Source organism: Mustela nigripes, chromosome 1 (genome assembly GCF_022355385.1).
Source record: "Mustela nigripes isolate SB6536 chromosome 1, MUSNIG.SB6536, whole genome shotgun sequence".
Lineage (NCBI taxonomy): Eukaryota > Metazoa > Chordata > Mammalia > Carnivora > Mustelidae > Mustela > Mustela nigripes.
The window spans coordinates 46,484,960-46,496,690 of record NC_081557.1 but is presented as its reverse complement, the minus strand read 5'-3'; the positions used below and the strand labels follow the sequence as shown (position 1 = coordinate 46,496,690).

At 38.4% G+C, this 11,731-nt stretch overlaps 1 pseudogene; it reads left to right on the top strand.

Annotated features, from left to right (window-relative positions):
• The first annotated feature begins 2,901 nt into the window (after window positions 1–2,901).
• Window positions 2,902–3,819, top strand: LOC132011616 (olfactory receptor 52J3-like; annotated as a pseudogene).
• Window positions 3,820–11,731: the final 7,912 nt, after the last annotated feature.

The window sequence follows — 11,731 nt, the reverse complement described above, 5'->3', positions numbered from 1 at the left end:
ATTGGGGAGGGTATGTGATTTGGTGAGTGCTGTGAAGTGTGTAAACCTGGTGATTCACAGACCTGTACCCCTGGGGATAAAAATATATGTTTATAAAAAATAAAAAATTAAAAAAAAAATAAAAAATTTAAAAAATAAATAAATAAATAAGGCAGGATAAGCTCTTAAGAACCATGATGGCAATTTAATAACTTGGGAAATCAGGAACTTTCTTTTTCTACACAAAGATAAGCATGTGTGAAGAAAAAGCCTATGCATCAGAAATATCTTGTCCTGATTTTAGAGAAGAGTGATATCTGAAAAGACCACATACAAATTTACAATCATTTGAATATACTCAGTATTTATTGTGTGTATATTCTGTGCACGTATATGGGTATATATTTTTATGCTAAGGTCTGTCTCTGCCTTTTTGTATGTTTGTCTTTCATCTGCTTCTTTTCCATTCCCTCCTTCTTGGAGAACAAATAATGTCAGCCCCTTTCCAAGGAGACTTTGAGATCATGGTCCTAAAACCCAAGGCTATAGGGAGCTAAAGGCTTGGGTTTATTTTCAGAGCTGTCTCTCAGGAGACAAAAGGCCAGAAGTTTCAAAATCTTTTCTCTAAGATGGGCATAATAGGGACTCCAGTTCACATTCTAGATGGAGATAGGTTATATGTTGACCAAGGAATCTTTTTTATTTTTAATTTATTTTTTATTTATTTTCGGCATAACAGTATTCATTATTTTTTCACCACACCCAGTGCTCCATGCAATCCGTGCCCTCTATAATACCCACCACCTGGTACCCCAACCTCCCATCCCCCTGCCAATTCAAACCCCTCAGATTGTTTTTTAGAGTCCATAGTCTCTCATGGTTCACCTCCCCTTCCAATTTCCCCCAACTCCCTTCTCCTCTCCATCTCCCCTTTTCCTCCATACTATTTGTTATGCTCCACAAATAAGTGAAACCATATGATAATTGACTCTCTCTGCTTGACTTATTTCACTCAGCATAATCTCTTCCAGTCCCGTCCATGTTGCTACAAAAGTTGGGTATTCTTTCTGATGGAGGCATAATACTCCGTAGTGTATATGGACCACATCTTCCTTATCCATTCGTCCATTGAAGGGCATCTTGGTTCTTTCCAACAGTTTGGTGACCGTGGCCATTGCTGCTATAAACATTGGGTTACAGTTGACCAAGGAATCTAAGTGAGCCTTAACCCAAATCTCTTTGCTCAGAGGTAAGGCTGGGGTGTGTGTGTTGGAGGGGCGGAGGTTGGCTTCACTTAATTTTTGTAAGGGAATATCGTGCATCCACCAGGACTCTGCTCTGTAGGCTACTGACTAAGAGTGAGGTCTTTGATGACAACTTCTACTCAGTAATAGGAAACAGAGAGATTTTTCTAGTATTTAGTAATTTCTATTCTCTCTGACAAATGCAGGATAGTAATGATAATGACTTTTCATGGGAGTAGAAAAATCCAAATTAAGATAGGACCATAGGTGAAAGTAGGCTCGAAAAGCAAACAATAAAGGAGGAAGCAGGGAACTAAGAGTCTAAGAGGGACTCCTGCATCTTACTACATTCAGAGCACCTTGATTAGACAGCTGGTCAGTATGCCTAAAGATCTTCAAGAGGATACATTTATCACAATTTTCTTTTTTTTTTAATTTTTTATTTTTTATAAACATATATTTTTATCCCCAGGGGTACAGATCTGTGAATCACCAGGTTTACACACTTCACAGCACTCACCAAAACACATACACTCCCCAATGTCCATAACCCCACCCCCCTTCTCCTAACCCCCTTCCCCCCAGCAACCCTCAGTTTGTTTTGTGAGATGAAGAGTCACTTATGGTTTGTCTTCCTCCCAATCCCATCTTGTTTCATTTATTCTTCTCCTACCCCCTTAACCCCCCATGTTGCATCACCACTTCCTCATATCAGGGAGACCATATCACTCGGCATCAGGGAAATACAAATCAAAACCACAATGAGATATCACCTCACAGCAGTCAGAATGGCTAAAATTAACAAGTCAGGAAATGATACTTGCTGGCGAGGATGCAGAGAAAGGGGAAGCTTTCTACACTGTTGGTGGGAATGCAAGCTGGTGCAACCACTCTGGAAAACAGCATGGAGGTTCCTCAAAATGTTGAAAATAGAGCTACCCTATGACCCAGCAATTGCACTACTGAGTATTTACCCTAAAGATACAAACATAGTGATCAGAAGGACACGTGCACCCCAATATTTATAGCAGCAATGTCCACAATAGCCAAACTATGGAAAGAACCTAGATGTCCATCAACAGATGAATGGATAAAGAAGATGTGGTATATATACACAATGGAATACTATGCAGCCATCAAAAGAAATGAAATCTTGTCATTTGTGACAATGTGGATGGAACTAGAGGGTATCATGCTTAGCGAAATAAGTCAAGTGGAGAAAGACAACTATCTGTGTTTTTCTATGTCATTGTGGCCTGTATATGTAGCTGCACATTTTTGTCTTTGCTTTATTATGTTTGTCCTCAACATCCTCAATTTAGGAAGTTATTACATTATGTGTTAATCTAGATACCACTCTTCACTCATGAAAAAAATACCAGTTTGTAGAATATTTTGGATCAAAACTGTATAAGATGTTATATTATCTGTAAGCATTGACTCTGCTAGTAGTCATCATAAATGATGTGTCCTTTGAATTCAACTGTGTCCAGTAATGGGAATCTTCCTTTTGGTAAATCTAGTATAAGGAACCAGTTAGGAAACAATATCACTGCCTTCTCTTGCACTGCAATAAAACAAGAACTAATTTGAAATAATTTGAAACTATTTTTGTGCTTTATTTTTCTTCTAGGAATGGACATACATATCTTCTTCTCCTATTCTAGCCAAACCCAGAATGCCCCATCAAAATATAACCATATTTCATCTATCCACCTTTTTTCTTTTTGGCATCCCAGGGCTTGAGACTGCCCATGCCTGGATTTCATTGCCATTTTGTTGTATTTACTTTATGGCTCTTATTGGCAATGTCACAATCTCGACAGTCATATGGACAGAAAGAGCCCTCTGGAATACAATGTTCTTCTTTCTTGCCATTCTATAAGCCATAGACCTGGCCCTCTCTATAACCTCAGTACCATGAATGTTGGGTATCTTTTGGTTTAATGCTCATGAAATCAGCTTTGGAACTTGTGTAGCCAGATGTTTCTCATACACACCTTCACAGGAATGGAATCTGTTGTTCTGCTGACTGTGGCCTTTGACTGCTATGTAGCCATCTATGACCCCCTCCACTATGCAACCATCCTGACAGTCCGAGTGTTGTCAGGAATTAGAGTAGGGCTTGCACTGAGTGCAGTCGTGCTCACACTGCCCATGATCTACCTAATCCACCGTCTACCCTTTTTGCAATGCCTGCATTATTGCCCACACCTACTGTGAACACATAGGCATTGCCAAGTTGGCTTGTGCCAACATTGAAATCAATGCTATCTATGGTCTCTTTGTTGCTTCCTTCCTTGTTCTTGTCCTGGTATTCGTTGGAATCTCTGACGGCTACATCCTCAAATCGCAAGAGGCCCGCCACAAGACGCTGAGCACATGCAACTCTCATGCCGCAGTCATGTTTGTTTTCTAAACACCCTCTCTTTTCTCCTTTCTCACTCACCGATTTGGCCAAAAAATACCCTCTTATGTCCACATTCTTGTTGCCAACACCTATGTGGTCCTTCCATCAGCCCTCAACCCTATCATCTATGGGGTAAGGACCAAGCAAATCAGAGAGTGTGTGAGCCAAGTATTTATTGGGAAATAAGGGACACTATACTTGGTCTTTGGGGATGAAGAGCTGCTTGTAGTCACAACATTAACGCCACCTCCATATTAATACTTTAGAAGCAGTTGCCAGCATATTTGTACATGTAAGAAAACAGTAATTGAAGCTGCAAACTGATATGCCATAACAAATAATCCAAGCCTTGGGAAATAATTCCTGATTTAAGTCTGTTTTTAAGATCTCATTATTTTTGCTGAAGGGCTGTAGCCTCTGACTATGGTAGTTCATTATTCTTGAAGAAAAGAGAAATCAGAAGACTTGCAGATGGGCCCCTATAATTTAATGTTTCCAAGTTTCTCTGATTAAACTTGGTGTTCAAATAATGTAACAGAATTCTGTGTGAAATGTCTACTAGTAAGTCTAAGCTTATTCTAATTATTTGTGGTAAATATTCAGATAAATCTTAGAGTATGTAACAGTACTATAATATTCTTTCCAAGAATTTTATGTCCAAATCATTTTATAAGTTTATATTCAAATTCCCTAATTTTCCTTATTTTACCTCATGAATATAATCTTAGGGAAATATATCAAAAAATTTTTTAAAATAATTAACACTTCCCTCCACTCCCCCCAAAAGATGACATAAATAAAGAGGCTTGAGAGTACAATTTTTATTCTTAACAAAGGAAAACTGATGCTATAAATTAAAATCCAGAATCATCCTATCTGTTGCAGTTATTGTAGCTTTTGGCAGTCATCTGTACAGCCTCTATGTGAGTCTTCACTCTCAGAGTTTACCAACACCACTCCACTGTGAACACAATGTGTTTCTAATAGAAATGAATGTCATATCACAGTAGATAAAAAACCTGGAAAACATTTTTTTAGAGTCATCTTTGATTAGTGCTTTGCTAGAACATTTGGGAGAATTTTTAGGGTAAGACTACTCTTTCTTTCCCAATGAAGGTTGGTAAGCAGAAATCAGTTTACTTTTCTTCTTTGCTCCTATGTTAATAATGTAAGTAGATATACAGGATATCTTGAACTGATTGTCATGAGGCTGTCTCAATGTTCTGCTTAGTCTCCTAATGTACAGAACAATATATTTTCAGGCTCCAAGTAGATAGAAACCATAGAAACAATGTAATTTACATCACTGCAGGGTTCAAGTAGTTTATCCATTAATTAAAATTCAAAAATAGGGATCAGATATCTAAATAATATGATGATACACATAAGTGTCAGGAATCTTTAATTGCCCATTTTCTTAGATTTTAAAGTTTCATTGTTCCCAGTTCCTCTCAAATACTTTGACAAAGGTTTTAATATTTTTTAATGTGTTTATGAGAGTACCTAATGGATATTCACCTCTTTGTTATGTGAATTTCACATTAAGTAAAATGAATTTGTAATAATTTAAGAAAAATGAGTGTACAATAATATATGAAAATAAGGTACCTATAATATGAAGTGATTCTTTACATCATTAAGTAATATATTTCAATTTTTCAATTTAACATTTCAATATAGTACAAACACCGAAAATATTTTCATGGATTAGAAGCATTTACACCTCCTTTCTGGTAGTTTTGCAAATTTCACCTCTACCTAAATGCAAAGATTAAAAAAAAAAAAAAGAAACACTTCCAGAAAAACTGAAGCTCTTACTCTAAAGATATGTATTGGCCTGACTGTGGAATATGTTACTTATTTCCAGCTCCTAATTTATTTTTGTGTGCATTCAAGACAGACAAAAATAAGTCAGTAAAAAAGTACTGAAAATACAATACAATACTGTCTTATATGTAATAAACTCAGCTCTACAGATTCTATAAAACCTTACAAAAACTCATTTAGGAAGAGGGATGAAAGACCCTAGAATCTTTAGGAGTGGTAGTTTTGAAGAAAACACTGATATAAGGCAATCTTAAACTTTTGATAACACAGAAAACAATATAAGAGTAAAATATACAGACAGTGTAAGTAAAATTAATTCTTCAAGAATGTTGTCAGGTATCACAGACATGATATTAATCTAACCACATTATTTAAAACCGTGGCTGTGGAGTCAGAGAGAACTAGATTTCTCCTCCTTGACCAACTGTAGTACATTCATAACTGAAATGGTGCCATGCTGTGCCTTTTCATTTTCTCACAACTACATGAAAGAGTTGTTAAAAATGCAAGGTTCTTGACAGGTGACTACCTGGGGAAGTTGCATCATGTTAAATGAGGTTATAAATGTCCCAGCTAGTGGAAAAGAATCAAAGTTTTGAAGAGAATACCTGAACTCAGCAGCATTAGGGGCTCACAATGACAGATAGTCAGAGTCTCACAGTGCTGAGAAGTGAACCTGTCCATTTCTTTTTAGGAAAAAACAAACAAACAAACAAACCCCCCAAAACAACACTCCATCAGCAATGTTCAGATACATGGTTACTATTACTTTGTTATTGGTGAGAAGAATGGACCTAATTCATGAGTACATTAACACTGAAAAATACAAGGGTAATACTAAATTTTAAAATATGTTATATGTCCATATATAACCTAATAATGGTGTACTTGTTTTCTTTTAAGTGTTAAATACATTTATAATAATCTAAGTGTATGTGAGAGGACATTTATTCTATAGCTTTTTATATTTCTTTGGACAAATAACATTACCTCTGCAAGTCATATAAATTTCATAGTCCTACTTTACTCAATCCCTGTGTTTTGTTCGATTGCTAGTAACTGTAATAATACCTAAACCATAATAAGCAAGCATTCAATATTTATGAATAAAGATTATTTCCTATATGGACTGAGTCTCTATTTTTCCCCATAAAATAATATTATTTGGCATTTATAAATAAAGATAAATACGCTTGCTAGTAAATATAATCATAAAAAGTGTACTTGACATACAAAATTGTAAGAAAAATGAACTATTTCATAAAATGTATCTCTCTATGCATCATGATTTTGATAATCTGGTAAAGATGTAAATATTTTGTAGGTCCCATTATTAAGCCTCATATATAGTGAAGGATTTTCTGCTTTTCCCATACATTTCAGCTTGATTCATTAATGCCTCTTTAACTTTAATTCCTATACACTTCCTGGGTGAATCAGATCGTTACTCCAAATCTTGCATACATACAGTAGATACTACAACTACTATTTTTTTTTAATTTTTTATTTTTTATAAACATATATTTTTATCCCCAGGGGTACAGGTCTGTGAATTACCAGGTTTACACACTTCACAGCACTCACCAAAGCACATACCCTCCCCAATGTCCATAATCCCACACCGTTCTCCCTACAACTACTATTAATAATTATTATTATTGTTCTTACTAGTAGGATACAGTTTCTAAAAAGTTCTTTAAAGGTAAATGCTTACTTAATTTCTCTGAATAGTTTCTTATATAAATTTAAACACAAATAAGTAAATAATAGAAAATCAAGTGCCTCAGCCTAAGATACACAGAGGACTTAGTTTGGGAAAACAAAAGAATTCACACATTTATTGAAAGTTCAGAATTATTAAAAACATGGAAAATAAAACTAAATCAAGTGCTTCTTAAGCAGCCTCCAAAACCACTGGTCTAAGGTCCCTCTTGTTCCAACTGATCTGAGATGATAAACCCTTGATGGACTCTGAATAATTTAATTCAAGTACAACCACATAGTGCTGCACCTTATGCCATGCTCCAAATCCCTTTCCTAGGGTCAGAGCAATCAACACTATGAATCAGAAAATGTAATGGAGTGATCCTTTTACAAATGACAGGTAGGTATCAGAGGGTGAAGAATGTCCCCTTTCCTCTCTTGCAAGCATCAATTATGAGATAAAAGTTTACAGAATGGGCCCATGAGATAGATCATGTAGACACAGTTAGCAAAAGCCAGCTGCATAACACATCATAATCAAGGACCTCCTACTTTTCTTGTCCATTATTCAAATGTTTTGATATCAGAGTCTCCAGTAAGGTAATAGCATATTAGACCTTTGTCCTGGACTCTGATTTTTTAGCTTAGTTCTATGGTGAGGAGTAAGTTGAAAACCCAGTAACTGTTCCAGTCAGTGAAGTCATGGGAAACAACACATTCCAGAAGAATTTTTTTATTTTTAAGATTTTATTTATTTATTCGAGGGAGAGAGAGAGAACAAGCAGTGGGAGAAGCAGGCAGAGGGAGAAGTAAAAGCAGGCTTCTCAGTGAGCAAGGACCCCTGATGTGGGGTTCGATCTCAGGATCCTGGCTTCATGACCTGAGATAAAGGCAGACCCTTAACCAACTGAGCCACCCACGTGCCCCACATTCCAGAAGAATTTAAATATTAGCACCAGCATTAAGGCTTGATGATAAATCATAAAATTTTAATGAATAGTCACCAAAAAGAGGAATAGGGAATAACTTTGTCATCTAATTATTTCTTTTTTCCCAACTGCCCTGGTAAAAGTCCATAGATCCTTTTGGATCCTTTGGATCACTAATACCTTTAAATCTAATCATATTATAAACCAGTTCCAGAAACCTTGAAACTAATCTAGAAAAGTCATCCTTAAGATTCTTTTCCTTGGGGCACCTGGGTGGCTCAGTGGGTTAAGCCTCTGCCTTTGGCTCAAGTCATGGTCTTAGGGTCCTGGGATCGAGCCCCACATCAGGGTCTCTGCTGAGCAGGGAGCCTGCTTCCCCCCTCTACCTCTGCCTGCCTCTCTGTCTTCTTGTGATCTCTGTCTGTCAAATAAATAAATAAATACATCTAAAAAAAAAAAAAAGATTCTTTTCCTTGAGACCTTACTCTCAGTATCAAAATCTATATCAGAATTCTCCACAGAAACAGAACCCCTAGAATATACATATGAATATAAAAGGACTATCTATCTATCTATTATCTATCTGTCATCTTCCAGAGAGAAAACTCATGTGATTGTGCAGACTGGCAAGTCTGGAATCTGTAAGGCAGGCTAGCAGGCTGGAGACCGAGGGAGGAGTTGAGGTTGCAGTCTCAAATTCAAAGGCAGTCTGGGTGCAGAACCCCTTCTTCACTGGGGAGCCTCAGTCCTTTTCTCTTAGGGCCTTCCATTGATTGGATGAGGCCTATGCATGGGAGGGAGGGCAATCTACTTTACTCGATCTACTCAATTTACTCAAATCTACTGATTTGTGAATCACATCTACAAAGTGCCTTTACAGCAACCTCTGGACTGGGGATCAAAGATCTGCGTACATAGCCTAGCCAAGCTGATACATGAGTATTAACCATCACAAAGAGGAAACAAGACAAACAGGGCTCCTATCTTCACTCTCACCCCTGAACTGTCCAGCCTGAGGCCAGGCAACTGTGACTGAAAGATTTGAAAACACCCCACAGTGGCACAGATAGGCTGAGAGACCTGGCTGGGAGGCAGAAGGGTAAGGAAGGTAAACAAAGACATCGGAGAAAACAAAAAGCTGACATCAAACACCAAATGGAGATTCAAACCCACGAAAGTGTCAGTTTACTGAGCTATGGAGTGATGAACTGATCTGGCTCTGTGGGAGGCCTGGAGTGGCCTTATCAGACAAGGGAGAGGGATCTCAGAAGCTGTCCACTTGTAACTGCTCATGAAGATGAAGTGTGTGGCACCCAGGACCTACAAGGACCTGGTGATGGCCTGCCTGTGCAGTATTGAGACAGCCTCCTCATATCATGAGCCAGGTCTGGCTGACTCTGGCCTTGGGCTGACAATAGGCCCTTTGGGTGGGACCATGCCCAGGCACTTCTCACAGGTTTGGTCTTAGGGCTAGGTCAGCAGCACTTGCTAGTGTTTTGGTCTCTCTGAGGTTCTGGCCAATTGGAGTCCATGCTTTAGAAGTTACAGCAACCTAGTTACCTTGCTCACACAAAGAGAAAGGCCTCTGTTCTGACTTGGGAAAGGAGGGGCAAGGCATCTGGAATTCATTCCCACTCCTCTTCTGCTCTGCAAATGATCAGACACTCAGGGAAGAACATAGGGTACCATGTGCAGTCCTGCCTGTCTTCTAGAGGAGCCAGGACACTGTGTAACATGACTGAGGACAAGGTCACAGCTGACTAATGGGAAGCAAAAAGATCAGCTGTCTGAGGGTCTTTCTTTTCTGTTAAAGCACACCACTGAAGGCAGGGCCTGGGTACCAGCAGTGAAAGGGTGAGTGTGGCACACAGGCTCTGAGGTGCCTGCTGGAATCCTCCTTCTCTTTGTCACCTTGGGGCAGAGGCTTTGGAGTTGATGCAGAGCAGTAGCTCATGGTGGTCCTCAAAGACCCTCCCCTTCCTCTTTCATACTCATCTGCTATGTCATCTGTAATTTACTTTTCTCAGGCCCACCCGTTTCTAATCATCTCCACCCCCAATTTTTCTCCTCCAAAGTAGTTTCTTAAAAGGTCAAGTGCTTCCTTCTTCCTCAAAGAACACCTTATCTCTTCTGAGATAAATCATTTCTCAGGTATTAGCCATAGGAGACCCTCTATGGGATGTTGCTGACAGGTTCCAACCATGGCCACAACCCCACTACAGCCCAGGTTTTTGGGAGGTAGGGTCTGGGATAATTTATGGCCCCTCCCCCAAGGCTGTCCTGAGGCCATTTTGGTTTCCTGAGGAGGCTACTCCCTGGATAGTAAGTTGATCCTGGAGGCACAGGGCTGTGTACATACAGATAACTGTGGCTCCTGGGTAACTCAGTCAATTGAGCATCAGACTCTTGGCTTTGGCTCATTGGGTGAGATCTGGGTTGTGACATCAAGCCCCAGGTCAAACTTGTGATGGATTCTGCACTCAGCAAAGAGTATGCTTGAGATTCTCTCTCTCTATCTCTCTGATCACACTCTCTCTCTCTTTTTCTCTCAAAATTAAATAAATCTTAAAAAAATGAAAGAAAATAGTCTGGAGGCTGCAATAAATTAAAAATAGAGCTACCATTTGAATGACAGGGGTTGTGTTATTGTACTAGAAGGAGTAGACGATTGATGAGACTTGATTCCGTGGAAACTGAGCTAGACTAACTAAATAGATAAAACGACCCATAGACAGATTGCTATGGAAACTGAGAGGAAAAAGGAAAAGAATGAAGATGACAACTGACTCTGTCTGAAAGTGTTTTCTTCTCAAATAGATTTTTGCACAAATACTTGGGCTGGATGAATGATTCTGAAGCTGGACAATTGCTCACAGCTTAACAACACTGAAAGTAACAGAGGAAAAAATATCTATGTGGGAATCATGCTCACATTTTGGTCATTATGATTTACAGTTCTGTTATCTGGGACTCCGCTAGAGGAAAGCAGTTTGCCAGCCTCGTATTACAACCAGTGAATTACTGGCTTTCTATGGTAAATGAGTGAACTACTGAAAATCTTGAAGTTAGAAGGACAGACTACATTTAAAATATCTCCAGACTGGGGGTGCCTGGGGTGGCTCAGTTGGTTAAGCATCTGCCTTCGACTCAGGTTGTGGTTCTGGGGTACTGGGATTGGGCTCTGTCGAAGACTCTTTGCTTGGTGCTGAGCCTGCTTCTTCCTCTTCCCCTGCTCCTCCCCATGCTTGTACTCTCTCTTTCTCTCCTTCTCTCTTGAGCAAATGAAATCTTAGCATGTGTGAGTGTGTGTGTGTGTGTATGTATATGTGTGTGCATAATATAAATTATAATTTTATATTTAATTATAAATATTTTATATTTAATTATAAATATTTATAAATTATATATAATTTTATATAAAATAAATATTTCATATATATGTGTGTGTGTGTGTGTGTGTGTGTATTCCCAGACTGCTGGAAGGAAAAACATATTATGGCTAATATTCTATGCAATTTATTATCTGGAAATTTTGAGTAGCTCTCTAATGCCAGTGGATAAGCATTGTCATTGTAATTAATCTCAACTGCTATCAAGAGATAGAGGTGATAATAGTAACTTATCTAATATGTCAGTTA